Raw genomic sequence first — 25,085 nt, 5'->3', positions numbered from 1 at the left:
AACCCTATAAAACTCAACAGATCAAAACTTTATGCTTACACTATGGAATCTTGTGGTCTTTTTGATATGGGCTTCTCTGGTCAAAGGTTCACCTAGTCTAATAGACGTCGTAGGTTACCGATTTTGGAGCGTCTTGATAGAGCTTGGATTAACCAAGCTTGGTTTGATAATTTCTATGATGCTAATGATAAAGCTAAAGTCGTATCACCTATATCAAAATAATCCTATTCCAGTACTAACAAAATAGCTAATGGTAAGACAAATATCGAATCCACAGGAAGGCGGTAATATTCAGTTTGCTAATATTTATAGTTTGTCTTAAAGTAACCGTTTCTTGAAGGTTGATTGTTTGACTGCTAACAAATAATTGCGATAAAGTAAATAAGATGAATTCAATAATTTAAAAGGCTTAGGGATTAGGTTCACTAGGTAGTTATTCGGGGTGTGGTTTAATTCATTGATAGAGCAACTTATGTTGTTTAAGGTCATATTGTAATACCCCCGTACACCAAGGTGCCTTACCAAGGACCACCCCAGTGTATGAAGGTGTTACCATCTCGGTTGCCTGAGGTAGTAGATCAAATAAACAATGAAAGAACATTTATTAAAATAGTTTTAAGCCTTTACAACACAAAACAGCGTAGCAAGATATAACGTGATAACTATGATAACTACTAGGCATATGTGTCAAGGACATCTACTCTGGTAGCGTGGTGACTCGATTCCCTTCCATGCCCGCAAGCAACAAGACCAACTGTAAACCATCTGCTCACCATCCCCGAATGGATCACCACAGTTTTGAAAACACAACACGGGCTTAGTTTACTGCAAAACAAAATAAGACAAGTTGAATAAGGCAAACCGCTGATCATCACACCTTAAACTCCCGATCTCACATAGTAATTGACTACACACTAAAGTGTGTAGCCCTGCCAGATTACCTATCACAACAGGTAATCCACACCGCCAGTGGGGGACCGCATCCAATCCTCACCAAATCCCCGTTTATCAACGAGCGATAACCCTGTTCATTAATGTGCACAACCCCTCTGTGGCGGGTTCCACAGAGGGCGAAATTAGGGCGTGAAGCCACTCCCGCAAGTGACTCCACTCAGCCGAGGATGCGCCTTGCGAACATCATCAACAACAATCACATCACCAACATCAACTCCAACACACCAACAACGATCAGTAGATAAACAATCGTACAACAATACAAACATATACTTATAATGATTAAACAGTAAACCGAGTAAGGAAACCCTACCTTATCGCTAATCCATGAAAATGCATCCATAACTAGCCCGACAAGACTCCGAGACGAATCCTTGAGTCATGGACCGAAGTCGACAACGATGACATCCTTACTCACACATTTCGCATATATGCAGATCCCCATCTTTGGTTAGTGTCTAGGCTAGGTGAGAGTGTAAAGAGAAGTGGGTGATAGATGAGATAGAGATATATTAGGGTTAGAGAGAAAGGGAACCGTCGAAAATGAAATTAGACTTATGAACTTGCGTTTTATAATAACGCGTCAACAGCGGCTATAATCGGTCGAGTACTCTCATACTCGGTCGAGTAAGTTCTACTCGGTCGAGTGTTAACACCACTCGGCCGAGTAGCCCCTACTAGGTCGAGTAACAATCACACAGATCCCTTATCCTCTCGTATATCCCCTCTTATGATCTTCTGTTGTCAAACGTTCGGTCAAAGGGTATTTAAACAGGGCGGGTATTACAGTCTTCCACCCTTAAAAGGAACTTCGTCCTCGAAGTTCAACCCATACTTCCCAACCGCAACGACAGCAATGTAACACCCGTGAACTTCTCATTAGGAAATTTATAATTTATTTAACACCCTAGGGAGTTCATCATAGTTCTTTTGTTGGTTAAGTTTGGACCCTCTTAGCGTACCTTGTATTTTGGTGTCTAGATTACTTTTCATTTTGTACGATTTCAACCATTTCAAGCTACCATTTTTGGTTCGTTGTTAAAGATTTATGTTACTTTTACAAAACTTTACCTATTTTAAAGGTTTGAAAATGAAAATTTGATTTAGTTCCCTATTTGTTCCTTGAGTATAGACTTCTTTATCATAATCTTTGATTGCTAAACCCGAGATTACTCTTAATTTTGTTCAATTTCTACCTAACTTTGATTTATTTACGATTCTCTGTCAAAGTTTAATGTTATATTTCCAAGAATTTGACTCCTTTTTGAGTTTAACAATGTATCTTTTAATTGTCATTTGGCTTTTGCAAAAGAAAATTTGAGTGGATTACCTTTTTCTTTTGGTTTTAACGTTGATGGGATGTTAGGACTCGTTATAAAGGCGTTTAATAACTTGCCCTACGCTTATCGGCGAATGATTTTGTTTTGAACTTGTCTTTGACTTGGAAAGTTAGCGCTTTTGTGTGCACAACAAGAGCAATTCCGTTCCATGAAGGAGACCTATACTTTTGAAAACCCTTCATTAATGTTTTTGGAAGTATTTTTAATTTTGGATTTCGGCAAATAATATGGTTTTTGACCTTGTCTTTGATTTGGAATGTTGATGTTCTTGAATGCGCAACGAGAGCACTTGCGTTCCTTTGATGAGAATCTGGTTCTGTTGGAAAATTCTACTTGAAACTTTTGAAAGAATTTTAATTCTCACAAAGGGTAACCTTTTAATATTTTAAGTTACCGATTTCAAAAGTCCAGTTTTATCTTTATAACCTTTCATTTTATACTTTCAAGTTTCGAGGACGAAATTTTTTAAAAGGTGGGGTGATTGTAACACCCGCGAACTTCTCATTTGGACATTTATAATTTATTTAACCGTCCTATTGTTTTATTTATATTTTAAATTATTAAATTTAATTAATTTCGTTTTAAACATAAATTTTATAAAAGTTACATTTTTATAAGCTTGTTTTTATAAAAATAAATATTTTTAGTCGGATAGTATTAATAGAGATAATAATAATAATAATAATAATAATAATAATAATAATAATAATAATAATAATAATAATAATAATAATAATAATAATAATAATAATAATAATAATAATAATAATAATAATAATAATAATAATAATAATAATAATAATAATAATAATAATAATAATAATAATAATAATAATAATAATAATAATATTTTTCCATCTTAAGTTAATATAGATTTGAGACTTTTTCCCGTCTAGCATAAGACCGACACAATTTACTTGTAAAGCTAAGTTTAATCGTGGACCAATCAAAAGTTGTCAATACACATACCACTCACCTCACACACTCTACATTTATTATTATTATTATTATTATTATTATTATTATTATTATTATTATTATTATTATTATTATTATTATTATTATTATTATTATTATTATTATTATTATTATTATTATTATTATTATTATTAATATTATTAATATTAATATTATTAATATTATTAATATTATTATTATTATTATTATTATTATTATTATTATTATTGTTATTATAATTATTGTTATTGTTATTGTTATTGTTATTGTTATTATTGTTATTGTTATTGTTATTGTTATTGTTATTGTTATTGTTATTGTTATTGTTATTATTATTATTATTATTATTATTATTATTGTTGTTGTTGTTGTTGTTGTTGTTGTTGTTGTTGTTGTTGTTGTTGTTGTTGTTGTTGTTGTTATTATTATTGTTATTGTTGTTGTTGTTATTGTTATTGTTATTGTTATTGTTATTGTTATTGTTGTTGTTATTGTTATTGTTGTTAATGTTATTGTCGTTATTGTTATTGTCATTGTTATTGTTATTGTTGTTATTGTTATTGTTGTTATTGTTATTGTTATTGTTATTGTTATTGTTATTGTTATTATTGTTCTTGTTCTTGTTCTTGTTCTTGTTATTATTTATTCCCACAACCCCACCTTCCCCGTCACTTTCCCTCCCCCGTCCTTTTTCTTTTTCTCGAGCAACAACAACATAAACAAACAAAGCCAAGACTCCAATTCCGACGAGCTCCTCCTCACTCTTCCTTCATCTTTCTAGTCGGGTTTTCGAAAATGCTATCTTAAGACAAACTCGGTTTTGTGGCTCAAACAACCCGTTTTTTTCCTTCTAGTTGATAAGCTTGAAGACCCAAAGGGAGGCTCGTACTTTTTGGATGTTTTCCTCAGAGTTTTGAAGGGCAAAAAGGTAACGGTGATAGGTTACTCGACAAAAATGTCGAAATTTCCGTCTTATGAGTCGTTTTATATGTACTTGTTTGTTAAAGTTTGATTCTTTACGTGTTTCTCATTTGTTTGGTAAATTCCGTCTCTAGATGGTCTCGTATTGGGGCTGCTTAGGGCAGTCATAATGGTGGTCGTGTGGACTGTGGTTAGATGAATTATGGAGGTCATATTGAGTTACATGGGATGTTGGTATATGTGAAATTAGCAGTATTAGTTTCGCCTCAAGTATCCTGATGAGTTTGGCTGCTTACATGAGAGATTTTCGTCTCAATTTTGCTTAGAAATCCGCCTTATAGGTGAAATGAAATGGCTGTCATGGCATGGTTTGGAGTGTCATTGCGGTTCATGTCGAGTGTGGATGTTGTGAGCAGATTATTTTTACTTTCGTCTCAGGTATATGTTTGAATTTTCCCGCTATTTACTTGTGCCCTTTCAATGGACACGGCTGTGTTATGTTTGGAGTTCGTAATTTCGTCTTATGGACTGGTGGTTGCACAGCTGAGTTGGTTGGTGACGGTGGTTGTTTGGGCTATTTTGGGAGTGGGATGGTGGCTGTTTGTGGACTTGGCAGGGGCCTGTGTGGCCTGTTTTATCACGCCTGGCGTGGGCAGTGGTCTGCCTCGCCTGGGCAGCAGCCTAGCTTGGTCACGGCGGTTGGTTGGGACATGAAAATGGCTGTCCAAAGTCCCCTCCTTGAGTCGTGTTTGGTAGTTTGTTTGGCATCAAATGTGTTCGTTTTAATTATTTAAATTTCCGACTCATGCTTTATATAACGTATTTCGTTAAACATCGTTCATTTATATGTTTTTCTCATATGAGGTATAATTGTGGAATTCCGTTATTTAATTATTTTTCCCGTCTCAAGTATACATGTGAAATCCTCGTGTTTTATATTACGTAATTCGTTAAATATCATTCATTTGTCACATTTATTCATTCGGACTCGTCACATTTATTTAATTGAGCTTGTTGTGTTACATTTGTCGGACTTCATATAATTGGATTGTTGGACTTCACATGATTTACTTTGTCATATTTGTTGGACTTCATGTAATTGAGCTTGTTGTGTTACATTTGTCACATTTCTTCCACCGGAGGAACGACGGGTTCTTGGCTAGATTGACCCGTCTCTATGTGAACATTGGCACGGGTCCGCTTCTTAGCCGTGGCTCTTGTTTTCGGCATGCTGCGAAAGATGAATTTTAGCAAGGGTGTTTTCAAAATTTTGCCATAGTACGGATTGTTTTTCGTATCATGCACTTTTAAGACGAAGTTTTAAGACGAATTTTCTCATAAAATACAAATCTTACTAGTAAAAATGAGTGTCTTTACCATCGATTTACTCTTCAAGAACATCCTAAGGCAATCTAAGGGACTAAAAATCAAGCTTGGAACAAACCCTAAAAAGCTTGGTAACACAAGATAAGCGATTTCAAGCATATAAATCGGTTTGGGGAAAGCATATGCGATGTTTAAAGTAATAAGGACCCAAATATCAAAATAGAAACATCAAATTCAGATTATAAGAGCTAGGGATTCGAAATTTTGAACAATTGCTACCATAAATTGGTGATAAGTTGAAGAAATAGATTGAATACTTTACCTTGGCTGAGGTTTTTGAACAAGTAAGGATAGAATTCAGAAGCAATTACCACAAAGAATCACCCAAATGTTTTGAGCGAGAGACAGAGTTTTGAAGATTTATGAGGAAAAGATAGAGTTATGAGGCGGGAATAAGAGAATAAGAGAAGTTATAGGGTTTTCAAATTAAACCGAGTTGAGTCGCGATAAAAGGGTACTCGGTCGAGTATCGGGTTTACTCGGCCGAGTATGGACTACTCGGTCGAGTATTTGGTCTGCTCGATCGAGTATCCAGAGATCAGTAGCACGTATAATCTGTCATACTGGGTGCTCGGTCTTGTGCTTCTTTACTCGGCTGAGTGTGGCCTACTCGGTCGCGTATAAACTCTACTCGGCCTAGTTCAAAAGAACAGAAACGGAATTTTATATTTTCAAAAGTTTTTCCTGCAAAACAAATAACGACGTTCGGAGTTCCACACAACCGATCTTGTCACCGTTAGACCCTAATTCTATGACATCAAAGCACATCACAAAACACAATTGTTATCGAGTCCTTTACGCGTAAAACATGTTTCTTCCACAAAACCGTAGTAAACCATTCATGTCCCAGCTAATGCATACGACTAATCTTTACTACACAATAGATACGTTTAAGCTATGAACTTACGTTGTCATATTTTATTATGCAATTCTACCCACATTCAGTACTTCATTACTCCTATGGAGATCACATACAAACACATTTCAGACACGAGGTCTATCATACTCATCTACTATGTTTCCTGGTCTCATATTATCTTGCTCAATTCATTCCATCCTTTCATCATTCATCCAACAACTCGCAAACTTAACCATTCACAAGTATCATGAACACATTGCCATACAAGCTACTACAAATAAATGCATATGACACACATACTTAGCACAGACTACTCCTACACACTTACCGTTCCCACGGTGGCTGGCATAAGTATGATTGGGGCCGGGATTCTGAGATGAGGGCGCCTTCTTACCCAAAACCGATATAAGGGGGCTCCCAACACACACACACCAGGTTCATTTTAATTCGACACCCTATGTTCATTTGGTTCATTGATTCAGGTTCAAAAATCGTCGCTCTGATACCACTTTGTAACACCCCCGTACACCAAGGTGCCTTACCAAGAACCACCCTAGTGTATGAAGGTGTTACCATCTCGGTTGTCCGAGGTAGTAGATTAAATAAACAATGCAAGAACATTTATTAAAATAGTTTTAAGTCTTTACAACACAAAACAGCGTAGCAAGATACAACATGATAACTATGATAACTACTGGGCATATGTGGCAAGGACATCTACTCCGGTAGCGTGGTAACTCGATTCCCTTCGAAGCCCGCAAGCAACAAGACCAACTTTGCCTGCTAAAAAAATTGCTCACCATCCCCGAATGGATCACCACAGTTTTGAAAACACAAAACGGGGTCAGTTTACTGAAAAACAAAATAAGACACGTACAATAAGGCAAACTGTTGATCACCACACCTCCAACTCTCGATCTCACATAGTAACTGACTACACACTAAAGTGTGTAGCCCTGCTAGATTACCCATTGCAACAGGTAATCCACACCACCAGTGGGGGACCGCAGCCAATCCCCACCAAATCCCCGCTCATCAACGAGCGATAACCCTGTTCATTAATGTACACGACCCCTCCTGTGGCGGGTTCCACAGAGGGCGAAACTAGGGCGTGAAGCCACTCCCGCAAGTGACTCCACTCAGCTGAGGACGCGCCTTGCGAACATCATCAACAACCGTCACATCACCAACATCAACTCCAACACAACAACAACGATCAGCAGCTAAACAATCGTACAACAATATAAACATATACTTATAATGATTAAACAGTAAACCGAGTAGGGAAACCCTACCTTATCGCTAATCCATGAAAATGCATCTACAACTAGCCAGGTAAGACTCCGAGACGAATCCTTGAGACATGGACCGAAGTTGACAACGATTACATCCTTACTCGCACATTTCGCATATAAGCCGATCCCCATCCTTGGCTAGTGTCTAGGCTAGGTGAGAGTGTAAAGAGAAGTGGGTGATGGATGAGAGACATATATATTAGGGTTAGAGAGAAAGGGAACCGTCGAAAATGAAATTAGACTTACGAACAGGCGTTTTATAATAACGCGTCAACAGCGGCTATACTCGGTCGAGTACTCAGATACTCGGTCGAGTAAGCCCTACTTCTGTCGAGTGTTAACACCACTCGGCCGAGTAGCCCCTATTAGGTCGAGTAACAATCACACAGATCCCTTATCCTCTCGCCTATCCCCTCTTATGATCTTCTGTGGTCAAACGGTCGGTCAAAGTGTCCTTAAACAGGGTGGGTATTACACATATGATCGGTCGATTCTAATTTCTCCTTTAGATCTAACTTAACAGGCGGTCGCTATCATTAAATTAATTTTATTCAGTTATTGTAGCCTTTACTAGTCTTAACCCGGTCGGTGAAAATCTTAGTTTGGAAAATTAGTTAATTAATCCTTCAGAAACTAATCAACTAGATTCATGACAATTAACTGAACAACAACAAAGAAGCTATTTTAACTATCAATTCATTAATATAATCCCCCTTATAACAACCTAGATCCCCATTCAGCCTAGATAAGTAAATTAACTACGCATACTAGTGATAAAAACAACAATAACAATAATAGATGACATGATTAAAGGCTATATCAAGATGAACAATAAATGAATGATTAATAGTAGAAGAAATATTAACAATAGTAATGTAATTAGAGAGTGCTTAGATTCGAAATAAGAGCAATAAAACTAAACTAAGAGTTTTTGAGAGAGTTTCTAGGGTAAATAAGACGTAGCTAGGTGAAATAAGGCGTAAACATAACATAGGGTGTAATACTACGATTTTCTATGTCTTTGGGTACTCTATTGAGTGGGGCTTACTCTGTCGAGTAAGTAAGTTGTTTTACGAAACATTGTTCTGTCTGATGGGTACTCGATCGAGTAAGTGTTGCACTCGATCGAGTAAGGGTCACTCGATCGAGTAAGTTACTTTTGCGGGTTGTTTTAGTCGTGTTTTGTGAGTAACGCGTGATTGATATATTAAGTTTTCCGTCACTTTATTCATCATTTGTATATTTTATATAAATCTTTCAAGAGAGAAAAGAAGTTATGTTGTCTACATTCGTCGCGTTACCATAAAATCCCAAGGGCTATGGTTGTCGGATCGTCATGTTCTTTAAGCCGTTGAGTTCGTCGTGTCGAGGGTAAGATCCTTGTATAGTTTTTATGTTGTTTCGTCAATTTTAGTTAAACCCTAATTGGGTAGATTTGGGGTTTTGGGTGTTTGATTGGCTTAGTAGTAATTGCATGATTGTATATGTGATTATAGGAGGAGATTTCGTAGAAGAGCATTTTGATTAGCTGCTTGTGACGGTCTTGTGATGGCTTATTTCAGGTAGGGTTTCCCTACTCAGTAATGGTTACATAATGTTTTTGTGATGGCTAATTTGCGAGAGTGGCTTCACGCCCTTAATTCGCCTTCTGTGGAATCCCCCACAGAAGGGATGTGCACATTAATGAACATGGGTTTATCGCTCGATGAAGATGAGCGGGGCTTAGGTGGGAATGGCTGCGGTCCCCCACTGGCGGCAAGGAGTATCTGTTGCGATGGGTACTCTGGCAGGGCTACACACTTCGGAGTGTAGTCAGATATGTGGAGATATGGTGGAGTTGTGGAGACTAAGATGTGCTGTTTGAATTGAATGTAATATTTTTTTATTGCAGCTGTTGTTGTATGTAATCAGTACTAACCCCATTTAAATGTTTTAATACTTTGGTGATCTATTCGGGGGTGGTGAGCAGTTATTGAGTAGGTATGAGTTGATGCGCATGGGATAGCTGGGCGAGTCATCACGAGCTGTCTTAGAAGTCTTCCGCTGCGTCGAACACTCTTTCGTTGTTTAGTTGGTTTAACATTTTGAGGACAGTTGTACTTTTTACTTTATCAGTTTTGGTTGGACTTGTATCACGTTAAACTATTTAATAAAGTACGTTTCGTTATTGTCTATTTGATTATCATCGCCTCGGGTAACCGAGATGGTAGCACTTCCATGGTTTAGGTGGTCCTGGTAAGGCACTTGGAGTATGGGGGTGTTACATAGGGTATGAATTGGGTTTTTATAATAAAGTGTAACCGACTTAAGGAAATTGCGCGAAAACCCTCAGCTCGATGTGTACTCGATCGAGCCTAGGTGCACTCGATCGAGTACATTCCCAAATGATCGAGTTCGTGCCTACTTGATCGAGTATTCTCCCGTTTTAGCTCTTTTCTTCATGTTGTCTTCTTCATTTATTCTTCTAGTTTCCCGTGCCATGCTCAGTGTATTCCTTCATGCCCACTCCGCAGTGCTCTTTTCATTCCTTTGCTCCATAAATGCATCATTCCAGCATTAAATACCAAATAGTGGAAGTATCGACATTCTAGCATAAAAGGCATGTAATTAATATAAATTAGCACGAAAACCGTATCAAAAGTAACTAAGGGGAGGCATAAATATGTATATTATTATGACTCATAAAACTCCCCCAAGCCAACTCTTTGCTTGTCCTCAAGCAAAGCATCACACAATACATAAGGCAATCATACAAATAGCGAATAAATAACTCAGAGCTAATGTTGATGAGTATACACATCCCAAGCTATCCATATCTGTAACAAAGTAATGAACAAGGTGTACCAATAAAAAAAATTCAAAGGCACGGGTAATAGAAAACACAACTCAAGTCTAATGTCACCGTATTATAGACAAATGCCAAATACCTTTCGATCTTGCAAGATAAATTAATCGGATCCTCGCGGATTTCACTCATGCACTCATAAGTATAGGTGATTTATATGTGAAGATGGAAAGAAGTAGAAGTACTCACTCAACTTATGAAACATGCATGAAATCTAATGTGATAGAAATTTCTCCAACTTATACGCATTCACAATATAGACAAAAGTACATGTATCAAGGATAATAAGGTGGCAAATGAGTAAATGGTATAGAAGTGATTTGTGCCAAATCACGTTATGGATATGTGGAGCTAAGACGATAGTCGCAGCGCTAAACCAAAACCAAATCTATAATAATAAGCATAAATCATCCCATCTAGAGAAATCATCTCAACTTTGACAACACATGAGAGCCAAACGAACTACTCTCCAACAATGCATTAAACTCTAGTAACCATGCTTTTGTTCCCTTAACAAATGATAATGAAGCATATATTCTTTCCTTTTTTTTTTCATTTTTTTTCATTTTTCACTTCATTTTTCGATTTTTTTTCTTTTCTTTTTTTCCTTCTATTCTTTTCTTTTGGTTCATATTTTTTTCTTCGTTTTCCAACATAAGCGATACAACACAATTGCTAAATAATTTTACTACACCCACAATTGGCAATAATAGTCCCAATCCCAACTGTAGTAGCAGAATAAGCATGATAAACAAGCAACTGCGACTGTCCCGATAAGGTAGATAAGTTCTAGGATTGTAGTTATTAGAAGTAGGATATAAAACGGCTACAAGGGTTCAAACGGGCTAAACAAAAGGTAATGTACGGCTTATTTGAACGGTAAGAACTGTCTTTCCTCATGTACTTAGTCATATGAATGCGCAGAAATTAAGAAACTAATGTCACACTTATGCAGTTTGATATTACACATTCCATAAGGAGAACCACACTCAAGCCTAAATAACATTGAGACCAGTTTATTATAATGATGTTCCTGGCCTAGGAAGCTCTATAGACCTCAGAATTTAATTAGTTTACCAACATAATTGTGTCAAATCTAATTAGCATGAGGCACGTCAAATACGGTCAAGACTTGGGTTATGAGCTTTGTTTTCATAAATAACGGGTCAAAACAATGTACATGGATAACTATACTGGGATTCAAATGCAAAAACAATGCAATTTAATATCATTGTTATTTAATTCACGAAGACTCGGCCTAAAACAAAGGAGAAACATGTTTTTGTATTTTATAAATTTTTTAATTTTTATGGATTTTTTTGGATTTAAATGCACACAGCAGAAATAAATCACACAACATAATTAAAGACTCCTCCCCGACAACGAAAAAAACATGAAAAATATCAAACTGTCTCAAGGAACTGATGCTCCCTGAGACAAAAGACAAAAATAATAAAAAAACAAACCGAAAAATTCTTGCCTCCTCGACAACGGCGCCAAATTTGATAAGGTTATTTTTAGTCGTTGTGTAGATACCCGTATTCGTTGATATTGGAATTTACAGAAATCCCGACAAAACACTCGATGATGATAAGACACATGTTTAATTACTTACATCGCTCGTTAGCGGATTTCATTTTGTGATGCGGGACAAGCGTTATTTGACGGTTTTATAATTTAAATGAAATTTAAATTATTTTGAAATAAATGAAATTTATTTCATCGATTTTCTTTATTTTCGAGTTGTTTTAAAATTTAAAGATTTTATAATTTATTTGAAAAATATATTATCGTTCAAAGTTTTTATTTTTTAATTTATTTGAAATAAGATACGTGACGGTTTCATTTTATCGCTTTATTTTTTAATTTGAAAAGTTAATTTAAAGCGGTTTTAAACGAGTTTTTTTAAAACGGTTTTAAGCTCGTTTTTCAGACGATTTTAAGCTCGATTTTTGGACGGATTTCGACACGATTTTGAGGCTTGCTTTGACACAACCTATTCCCCCAAGGTCACGGGTTCGAACCCCTATGCCAACCCCATTTTCCCTTCCTTTTTTCCACCCCAAACCCGCAACCCAACTCCCCCTCCACTGTTTTCCCGAGCCCATACCCAACACCACCCAAACACCAACACAACTAGCCCAACACCACACTCCCACCTTACCCACCAACCCAACACTCAACCTAGCCCAAACCCTTGACCAAACCCGCACCAAAACCCACCCAAAAACCCCACACCCGTACCCTGTTTTGCCGCGCAAAATAGGGACTCCCCGAGTCCATTTTTGAGCCCTATCCAATCCATAATCCCTTCACTCGTTTATTCCACTTGTTCCCCAAACAAAGGGAGATATTTACACCTATCCAAACAGCTCATAAGATCTTCCCATAACCGAAACAATATCCCCTCCTTATTACCTTCCATAACCAATATATCCACCTCCACCGTCCTTATTCTTGTCCAAATCCCTTTCCCCTTCCACAAGCCAACCCTACACCAGCTATATGACCTAACCTTAGCATCCCTGCCCCGTTTCCTATATAAACCAACACCCACACACCATAAAACAGGATGAAAAAAGAGACAAAAACCACAACACTCAACACGGCTCAAAACGCTAGCAAACTACCATAAATCTCACGTAAGAAAGCTGTCCTAAACTGCTCTCATACCCAGAACAAAGTACAAAGTTCATACAAAGGATTATACAAGCATTAGAGCATCCATTTGCTCTCTTGTTTGTGTTTTCCCGCGTTTTGGACATCCTCTGTTCACGCCCATTTCTTGTTGTTTTTAAATCTTTTTTACTTATTTTTTTTGATAAATTTTTAATCTTTGGAGTCTAAGGATTCCAGAACATCTTTCGAATTCAGATTTGAGTAAGAAATGAGGTCACAATCTTCATTTGAAAATCGTGGCACGAAATGCCTTTTACGCGAGAAAGTTTGTTTGTTTTTCGAAATTGTTTTCGTTAAGTTGTTTCAAAATTTGTTTTACGATTATAGAAGACGCAACTTCTAGGCAAAGCTTGCATATGGGATGCCGAGTGGTGTCCAAGTTTACATTTAAGTTGAGGGTGCACAAAATCGTGTCTCTTTCCTTCCTCCTTTGTTCGTGTTTGTCACGGCCTAAGGCCTTTTTTTATCGTCTTTTGATTAGCGTCTAATATAATATTTTTCATAACTATGATAGTAATAATAGTTAATTTCTGTTTAGAATAAATGGCACGCTAATCATATGCTTGCTTTTATTTTACGACGATAACATGTTAATTAGAATAATGACATGTTTAGTTTATAAAATGAAGCAATTTGCTAATTGTACGACGATAACATATTTTAAATTAATTAAAATGAAATTTTAGTTAGTTTATTTCTTTCTCACATGTTTAATATTTTGTTTTAATTTTAATTACGAAATAATTAGATTAATTCACATGTTAGACTTGTTTTATTTAATTAATGATGCTTGTATGTTATTTGTATCGTTTATCATTGTTAAATTGCAAATTAGCCTAATTAATATGTAGAAAGCATGTTAAAAGAAACCGACATTCATAGGTAATACAAAACCCGACATAAGACAATTTAAATGAATTTCTTTAAAAAATTTAAATGAATTCATCTTTTCTTATGATGATTTATCGCTAGTTGAATTGCGCATGCTTAGCATCCAATTCATTGCACTCAATGACTATAATAGTCAACGTTGACCACCTGTTTTGGCCGTGTGATGCCTCGGCCTTCGTGCAATTTTAGCTCGTTTAGTTTGTTTTATTTAATTATTGCGGTTTTATTTCAATTGTTATTGTAATTTAATCGTTGTAATTATTGTAATTAATTCAAGCAACGTAATTTATACTTTAAGATATGGGTCTAGTAAGTCCTTTATTTTGAGTCAAAATGATTTTACAAAACCTTTGCTTTAGTTGGTTAAATTGAAGTATTTAATCATTTAAATCGAAGTGAGTGCACAAAACAATGATGAAGCTAAGGACGAAGTCCTATGTGAGCCATGGCCTCAACATTGGCACGTTTTTCGAGGCCTAAGTAGGCGTGTCAAGCGTGATACAAGTGTTGTGTCTTAGCAATTGTATTTAGATCGAGGTGTATCTTTAACTCAATTGTTTGCAAATCGAGTCGACGAGAATCGTCTGGGTTGTAATAGTTAGTTCCCCAACGGCTCCCCAATTCCCATCTAAGCCATGATTGTGAATGCTTATTAGTATAGTTCAAATCAACCTCACATACTAAATTACTTGGACAATGTAGATTAGATGCATTAAATGATTAGAAACCAAGCTCACATGTTAGGATCAAAATGGTGTTTTGCATTCTTTTACAACGAATCGTAGTCTTGTCCCATTAGCCATCGTAGTCCTTAGTAGAGGCCGTTATTGCAACGAGAGGGGTGGGTGTTTTTATTAATGAACTTCCCATCACGTACTTTCAACAACGAACTCAAATCTCATTTTCAAAATGGTTCCTAAATTTCCTTAAATTTGGTGGCGACTCCAAATGATTTTCAACCTGTGGATTGCAATCAAATCCCCACATCTATATTTTGGCGATTCCGCTGGGGAGTTGTAACTTGAAAAGGAAAATGATGGCTAATAGAACTAACGCTATGATTTGTTTTGCATACATGCATCAACCATTCGAGATTTTAGGTGGAGCACCTCACCCATAGGGTCGATTTCATTGGTTAGGAGGTGACGTCCACTATGCTGATTTAAGTATCAAGATGGTACCGCCGAGATCTCTAAGTACTTGCTCTTACCATATTGCACACTTCTGCTTATGGGAGGCTTGACTTTCTTTGATAAGATGGATCATTGGCATAAACCCAATTAGAAGACCGACCGAAACTTATAAGAGTCTAGGTTCATGCACAATTAATATGCGAATGCTTATGTGCTACATGATCATCCTCCATGTTTTTTTTTAAAATTTCAAGTCGTTTTTCAAAACCGGTTTTTTTCGAAAACCGTCTTCAAATCAAGCATGTTTTCAAACTCGGAATACTGGCGAAATAGATGTAGGTTTTTCGACCAAAATGAGCTTTTTATAGCCGGCATGCTGCCCATTTAAAACCTCATTTTCAAATCATCCATTTTCAAATCAATTCTGAAATGATCTTTCACCTTTCCCGAGCATAAAATATATTTCTAGTCGAGTCTACTCATGTCTTGGGTTCAAGTGAACCATGTCTAGTACACAACCCTAGTGGGTTACCCAAGCCACCTCTTGGGTCCAAGTCAAGCGTATCGACCATTTGGTCAAAGTTAAACCACCAAAACGTCCGATGTAGGCCACCCAGGATGTTTCCTTGAGCCTATGAACCATGTTTAGTTCAATTAAGGGTTAGTCACACCGAGTCGATGTCAAGTCTAAGTCGATAAGTTATTCGAGTTGAGTCATAGTCCTTGTCAGGTCTAGACCCCTTTTTCATGTGACACCGTTACAAGTGAGCCACTTAGCTCATTTCCTGGGTTGGGTTCTGTCTTTGAGTCAAGTTTGAGTCAAAGGTTATGTCTGTGAGTCGAGTCCTTGTTTATGGAAGGGATTTTAATTCAAGTATTTATTGGTTCAGGGTTTTTCTTGTAGAATGGCCGCCTCAAACCTGAAAGAAAGCAATGGAAGCTGTCGTCGCTAATCTGAATGAAACTGTGGAGATAATGATAGCTCGAATGGATGCTATTGCAGAAAAGATAAGTGGGGAAAAAGCTGTAACCACCCCATTGGAAATATCTGAACTTGAAAAACGAATCGAGCTCACGAAAATTCAACATAAACCCTCGGAGGATATCCGTTATGACCCTCCGGTCAAAGACCACCATCGGCCCAAAAATTTCTTTGTAGGAAAAGTACTTATTGATTGTTGAAAGTACCGCCTGAGCCCGAAGAACGAAGTTTGATTCGGGGATTGCGGTACCGGCTGCACGCCATACATTCCCCTGAATGGGAATGAAATCCGTGGAATTTGGGACGATAATGAAGATGATATCTACCTTACCCAAGGGGCAATTTTCCGATGAACCCAAGATAAAATCTTGAAGTTAAGGAAAGATGCCCTCGAGTCCAATCATTTGACTCGATCTGGGCATCCCTATCGAGTTGAGAAGGCAAGACACACCTCTATTTTCAAGGATGTGCCGGACAAGGCACCCTGAAAAGAACATATTTTAGTCGAGGCACTTAATGAGGGTTGACCTCAGAGGCTTCCCTCATTAAGCAGCTCCAAAAGACTAAGGCCGATGTCTCCATTTGGCAACTAATCTTAAGCTCATTTGAACACCGTCAAGCCTTGCTGCAAGCACTAATTAACATGACCGTATCTCCAAGCAATACTCCAGATGATATGGTCACTTATGTCGCCCAAAGTCAACTACGGCTCACTAATGCCGTAACCTTTTCAGATGAAGACTTACCTCCATTTGGTCCAAAGCATTGTTTTGCCATGTATATTGCGGTGGTGTGCCTCCAGAAACACATCCCAATGACCCTTGTCGACGACGGGTCAGCTGTCAATGTCCTACCATTAAGAACTGCATACGTGTTGGGCCTGGACAAGAAAGATTTCACTTCAACTACCCAAACGGTACGAGCATTTGACGGGAGGATCCATCGTGTATCCGAAATCATCGACTTGGTAATTCAAACAGGATCCATCGAAAGGAAGGTGGGCTTCCAAATGATCGATGTAGCCTCATCATTCAATCTGTTATTGGGAAGGCCGTAGATCCATGCTGTAAGGGCCGTGTCCTCCACCCTACATCGAAAGATCAAGATCCCTTTCAAAGATGGAAGCATCACCATTGATGCTAGAGGTGGCAATTATTGACACGACACGAATCCAACACGAAGTTAGCGGGTTAGGGTTAGGACTTTGTGACCCACTTAAGTAATTGGGTCGACACAGAAACGACACAAAATATAAATGGGACGGGTTAGGGTTGAGCTCTTTTGACACGAACCCGACAAGAATAACCCGTTTATTTAAAAGTGTCAGAATATATTTGGACTGAGCCAATAATTCAAACAAACAACTTAAAAATATGCAATTTCATTCATCATTTTTAGGATAATAGGGCTATAAAGCTTAATTTAGTTTATTAGTTTATTGGGTTAAATGAGTTAAGCGGGTTAAAAATGACCTGCCAAAAGATGAACGGGTTAAACAGGTCGGGTTGGGTTATGGAAAAATTAAATGGGTTGGGTTAGGGTTGAGACAAATGACCCGTTTATGTAATTGGGTCGGGTTAGGGTTGGGGTGGTGATGACCCGTTTAAAGTTGACACGAACACGAACATGACACGACCTGATATGCTTGCCAGGTCTAATTAACGCCATACCCATCGTGGTGGCCGGAGGGGATGTCACCTTTGAAGTAAGTCTCGATACAACTAATGATACTTGTGGTTCTGAAGTTATAAGCATGATCGAATCCAACCCCGAGTTAGGAAACATTGATCTATACACGGGAACTCACATTTGTGAGTCAATTCTCAAAACGGGAAATTACTTCGGTTTTTCTATGTACCCCCGAAGGGAGGACACGTTTGTGCTAAAACCGGCAGTCCCAAAAGGAACAACGTTTGGGCTTGGATATGAGCCCGTTGAAAAAGATCTTTTGACAAAGAAGAAGAAATCGGTCGAAGGCCAAGAAATCGAAATTGAGCCATACCTATTAACGCTAAATAGGTATTTTGTAAGGGCCGGAGAGGATGAAAGATGTTTGGACTTTCCCGAACATATTTATGACTGGAAGAATAAAAGGATGGTTCCTGGAATTGAAATATTCCAAGACTGTTACTACATTCCCGAAGACGTGTTAGCTGTGATACCAGAGAAGAACAATTCGACCCTTATTGAAGACGAGAGAGCATTGGGTCTCCTTTTCAGAGAAGAAAGAAAGAAGGTAACATCAAGTGAAGACTTGGTTAGCATGATCCTTTGAAGTGACAGGTTCGATCCATCTACCCTCATCACTAATGTAGATCCTAAAAGGACTATATCTGGATGGCGGAAAACCGTTAAATGGACTGACAATAGAGGACTCCTCTCCAAGTTGACTACGGGAGAAAGAGAAATGTTCAAACTGGAAGATGGTTCCGAGTCTGAGTCTGAGTCCGAGTCTGATAAGAGACCTAGGTTTGAGTCTAAGGAGTCAGGTGTCGAAGCCATCCCCTCCCAAGTCTTTCCTTTCAATGCACCCCTTTCCAGTTCTAGTATTCCAGGGTCTATCCTGAGTACCTCTGTTGTCTCGCCACTGACCTCCGATCCGTTGGCTCAAATGTTAGCGCATTTTGTGCAATTTCAAATTAATAATAATAACATGAACCTGTTTGCTTACGACTTGTTTTATTTACATTACAATTTAATTTTTGAAAATAATTGTTTTAGTAGTGACATTGAAAATGAGGCCGAAGGCGAACAGGTTGAAGACGAAGGGGAGGAGGTAGAACCACCTCCACAATTGGTTAAAGGGTTAGAAGAATATGACCAAAGAAACTCGATGATCGAAGATACCGAAACTATCAATGTGGGAACCACCTTAGAACCATAAGAGCTTAAGATAGGAACTACCTTAGATCCCATAGAAAAAAAGGGTTCATTGACCTACTGCTTGAGTTCAAAGATGTGTTTGCATGGTCTTACAAAAGACATGGCGGGAATTGATAGGGAAATTGCAGAACACAGGATTCCGATCAAACTAGGGTTCACACCAGTAAAGCAGAAGCTATGCAGAATGCGTTCAGAGTGGTTTTTAAAGGTCAAGAAAGAAATTGATAAACAGCTCAAAGCCGGGTTCATCAAGGTGTCAGAATATTCGGATTGGGTTGCCAATGTAGTGCCAGTACCGTAGAAAGATGGTAAGGTTTGCGTGTGCGTGGACTTTCGGGATCTGAACAAAGCTAGTCCGAAGGATGACTTTCCATTACCTCAGATCGACATCTTGGTTGACAATACCGCAAATCACGCATTACTATCTTTCATGGATGGATATGCCGGTTACAATCAGATTAGGATGGCCGAGGAAGACATGAGTAAGACAACATTTACTTCACAATGGGGAACCTATTGTTACAGAGTAATGCCTTTCGGATTGATAAATGCTGGGGCAACATACCAAAGAACAGCAACGACGTTGCTACATGATATGATGCACAAAGAAGTTGAAGTTATGTCGATGATATGATAGTCAAGTCAAAGGAACGTAGTGGCCATCTCGGAGCACTACGAAAATTCTTTCAAAGATTGCGAAAGTACAACATGAGATTGAATCCACAGAAGTGTGCTTTCGGGGTCACCTCTGGCAAACTGTTGGGTCATATTGTTAGCCACCGTGGCATCGAATTAGACCCATCAAAGATAAAAGCCATTATTGAAATGCCCCATCCCGAGACCGAGAAAGAAATTTGAGGTTTCCTGGGAAGAGTTCAGTACATAAGCCGTTTTGTCGTGAAGTTAACAATGATTTGTGTGCTGATAATTAAGAAACTGAAGGTCGGAGAACATGTTATATGGGATGACCAGTGTCAGGCCGCATTCGGTAAAATAAAGGAAGTGTTATCTTCTCCACCAGTTTTGAGCCCACCAATTTTTTTAGCCGGGCTGCCGTTATCGCTATATCTAACTGTTACGAATACAGCAATGGGGGCTATGTTAGCCCAAACAGTTGACAAAGAAGAAAGAGCTATTCACTACATCAGTAAAAAGTTCTTAGACTATGAAGTAAATTACACACCTCTTGAAAAGACGTGGTTAGCCCTAGTCTGGGCAACGAAGAAATTAAGACATTACATGCTTAGCTACAGTGTGAGTGTCTACTCCAAAATGGATCCGATCAAGACTTGTTTGAAAAACCGGTGCTAAATGGAAGAATGTCCAGATGGACCCTCATGTTATCAGAGTTCGATCTCAAATATGTACCTTTGTAAGTGATCAAGGGAAGAGCAGTCACCGATTTCCTCGCCGACCATCCAATCGACGAAACAGAAGTCATTGACACTTGGTCATTTCCCGACGAAAACGTGGTACACGTCGAGAATGACATATGGGATTCATATTTCGATGGAGCATCAAATTATATGGGATATAGAGTGGGTATACTTCTTATCTCACCAATAGGTGAACACATGCCCGTGTCCATCAAGCTGGATTTCAATATCACAAAAAACACCGCTGAATATGAAGCATGTTTGCTTGGTTTACGTAGTGCTCTTAATTTGGGTGTGAAGAAATTGTTAGAACATGGAGACTCGTCCCTTTTGATCAATCAAGTGGGTGGGTCATGGAAAATTAAGAGCCAAAGTTTGGCCCCATATCAAACCAGAATCGAAGAGTTGGAAAAATACTTCGAAGATATTCAGTATGTTCACCTCTCGAGGGAGGAAAACCAGTTTGCAGATGCATTATCCAAGTTAGCTGCCTTAATAAACATTCCCGACCATATAGACAGTATGCCAATATGTGTCGAACAAAGATTGTCACCTGCCTATGTGAATGTAATCAATGATACCGAGGAAGGTGAAACCGAACCATGGTACACAACAATTTTGAGATTCAAGGAAACAGGGGAGTATCCTCCCGACCTTGACACACGTGAAAAGCGAGCTCTACGAATGTTATCCGCCCAATTCATTAAGAGCGATGATGGGAAATTATACAAGAAGACGGTTCAAGGTGTTTTGTTGTAATGCATCGATAGACCGACAGCTAAAAGAGTCATGGAGGAAGTCTATGACGGTGAATGTGGGCCTCAAATGAATGCCCATATGTTAGTCTGTAAGATCATAAAGCTTGGTTATTATTAGACAATAATGGAAACAGATTGTTGAAAATATGTCAGGCACTGTCACAATTGTCAGATATTTGCGAATGTACAGCATGTGGCACCTTCTATGTTATACACCATGATGTCAGCTTCAACCTGGGGAATCGACATCATCGGAAAAGTAAACCCATCAGGAACTGGAGGGCATTGGTTTATCCTTGTCGCAATCGACTACTTCACGAAGTGGGTGGAAGCAAAGTCTTACAAAGTGCTAAAAGTGAAGCAAGTAGCACAATTCATTCAAAATGACATCATTTGCCGGTACGGAGTACCACATGAGTTCATCAGTGATCACGGAACTCATTTCCTAGCTGAGACCACAATTATACTTGGAAAGTATAAAATCAAACATCACAAGTCATCACCATACCGACCACAGATGAATGGTGTGGTAGAAGCTGCTAATAAAACAATCACAACCATTTTGAGGAAGATGTCTGACAACTGTAGAGAGTGGCCAGAAAAGATACCCTTTGCATTATGGGGGTATAGAACTTCAATTCGAACAACCACGGGTGGAACCCCGTATTACTTGGTATATGGAATTGAAGCGGTTCAACCAGTTGAGCTGGAAGTACCATCCCTAAGGATTGGGTTCAAGCAAGATATGATTCACTAGTCATGCTCGACGAGTGGCGTTTGAACGCGTTGTACCATGTCCAACTCTACCAGAAAAGGATAGAGAGAGCTTTTAACAAAAAGGTGAAACCAAGGCGAATTAGTGAGGGTGATTTGGTTCTCAAGTCGGTTAGAGCTTTGTTACCGATTGACCCGAGGGGTAAGTTCAAACCAAATTGGGCAGGCCCTTATTTGGTAAAGAAGATTTTGTCGGGAGGCGCTGTTCGATTAACAGATTTTGATGGGAATGATTTCACAAATCCTACGAATTTGGACCAACTGAAGAAATACTATCTTTGATGACCTCATTCTCAAATGTTATGAAATAATTTTTGAATTGCAAATGTTTTTAGAATAAGTTGTGAGTTGTTTATCAACACTGCATGAAATATTTTATGTGAGAACTACGGACTCGGTTTGATTATGTTGCAAAGCAGATACGTAGGCAACTCTTAGTTAAGAGTACAACCGAAACATGTAAAACAAAAATGAAATTTTTGATGCAGAAACTGAAGATTTCTAATAAATAATAAGTTTTTATTTATCCTAAATTCCAGGCGAAGCCTGTCATAATATTTTATTCTGGGCGAAGCCCATCACACAAACTAAAAAGGAAAGCACACAAATTGTAATAGTAATAGTAGATAGTAATGTCGAAGACTACTCTTTGCTACCCTCAGCCGGGCCACATGCCCCATCACAACGAGACGAAGTCTCACCCATCATCACTCGGGCTCTTTTCTTCGTAGGAATCATCAATTCTTCCTGAGGGCCCAGTCTGTCTTTCACACTAGGTTGAGGACCACGTCTTTCTGCAAGTGTCAACCCACTTTCACTCCTTGGGCCTAACCTTTCCCACACATCTGAAACCAAAGAGTCAGTCCTAGGAGTCAAGTCAGTCTTTGTTTCGGGCCTAGATGTAATCGGGGTCGTCCCAGTAAAGAATTATCAGTTCTTCTTCCCTTTCTTGTGGTATTTGTAGTCAACGGCTTCATCCTCGTAAAGTTCCCTCCGGGCCTTGAAAGAAGGCTCAATAGTCCACTGCAAATAAGAGGGTGACACCCAAGTTGAAGCAAATAGTCCTCCGAGTCCCGGACTATAACCATGCGTTGCACCTCGCGAGAGTCACTCCTTGGATTTGGCCGCGAACGGGCTCAATAGCGGGAATCTGTTGCCGATGACCAACTTGTCGAAGAACACGGTCCGAATAGATATGGGTGGACCACTCCAAGCCCAAAAGAGTTAGATGTCTGGTTCTATCCGTGTCAGACAAACCAGTATCTGCAATAAGATGAAGATAAGGTAAAACCCATCTAACAGGTAACCCAAGATTCGCAGAAAGCCGCTGTCGCCAGAAAGGCTCCTTCTTCCCTGTAGGAAACTAACGATGATGAGAAGTGAAGCTTCTCACTTCATATGTACCTGGAACCTTCGGTGGATCAACCAGCTCGAGTCTCTCACATAGCCAGATCTGTGAAAAGGGCCGAGAAAGCGAATTGGACTACAGGAAATGATGTCAAACCCACTGAAAAGAAAGAAGGTGGGCAAAAAAAAAAGAAAAAAGAAAAAAAGAAAAAAAAAAGAAAAGACGAAAGAAAAGGAGAAAAGAAAAAAAGAAAAAAGAAAAAAGAAAAAAAGAAAAAAGAAAAAAGAAAAAAGAAAAAAGAAAAAAAGAAAAAAGAAAAAGAGAGACGAAAAAAAGAAAAAAAAAGTTGCAATAAGAAAAAAGAGAATAGCGGAAAGACATACCTGTAGAGGATGGGTTGATCTAGTATAAGCAAGGTTTAGGTTGGCCTTCCGAGCATCTAACCCAACAATGATTTCAGCGAGAATGAGCCAAGATGGGCTCCTACGTTGCTCCATCCGTTCAACGATCCAAATGAACTTCGCCTTACCGTAACAAGTTGGTACCTCAATATGCCCTTCAAAAGCATAAAGATGAAGCATAATCAATCCAAAAGCCCGACGACGGAACGCTATAGGAATCAAGGGGTCGTCAGCACGACCAAACTTCTAAGCAATAGCGAGTAAGTTTACTCGTTCCCCATCAACAAAGGCATGCGCCTCACCACGTGACAAACAAAGGAAATCACAGTACTTTTTAACCCATGCCCTCTGAAAGTGGGGAACAACAGTAGTTAGCTCAATCTTCCAACCTCCTAGAATGACAATTTGTTCCGGAAAAGGACAAATCTCTCCTTCTGGAAAAGCAAAAACATGATGGGTAGTGTCCCAGAATTTTAAGCACTCATCAAGAAAGACAGTTTCTGGAAGGGCCTGTCTCAGCGGGATTAGTTGTTTCAATCCCGTATCAACAAGTATTTGAGAATCCAATACCTTGAAATCGGAAGCCCAAGATGACATGGCTTTTCGAAGAGAATTCATTCTTAACAAATAGTTTTGTGATGAAAAGAATAAGAAGTTATGATTTACCTCCTATTATGATCTCCTTATATAGGAAAAACAAGGAGAGAGTCCCAATGGTTTTAGAAAAGTCTTGCTTACCGCCGAAGCAACTCGGCCGAAGCCTCGGACCGCGGGCCTCCGGGTTTCCTTGCTCCCCTTTATCACTTGTTGCACCAAAGTTCGTTGTCAAGGGCATTCCTTGTGTTTCGCGGGCCAAAATGGCCAATCTACATTTTTTTTTATCCCCAGCGAGTCCATATTTGAATTAGAAAATCCGTACGCACTTACATGTTTTTCTTATATATTTTACGGGTTACGTCTTGCCCATGTCATTTACGGGTCAATCCCTGAGTCAGAAACTCGAAACATGTCTACTCATCGTTTTCCTATGAAATTTCAAAAATTCAAATGAACCCAGGCGAAGCCAATATTCAAAGTAATACTTTAGCTCCGGGCGAGGGCCATATTCAAAATGAAACGATCCTGGGCGAAGCCCATTTTCAAAGTGAAATTTTTAAGCTCCGGGCGAAGCACAAATTCAAAATAAAATGATTCCGGTTGAAGCCAATTTTTCAATTCCGGGTGAAGCCCATCGGGTCAAAAACCCAATTAAATGTTTTAGTTTGGGCCTCGAGCCCATCCTTGTGAGCTACGATTTCCGAAA

This window comes from Silene latifolia, chromosome Y (genome assembly GCF_048544455.1).
Source record: "Silene latifolia isolate original U9 population chromosome Y, ASM4854445v1, whole genome shotgun sequence".
NCBI classification, from domain to species: Eukaryota; Viridiplantae; Streptophyta; class Magnoliopsida; order Caryophyllales; family Caryophyllaceae; genus Silene; species Silene latifolia.
This window is presented reverse-complemented; position numbering follows the sequence as displayed.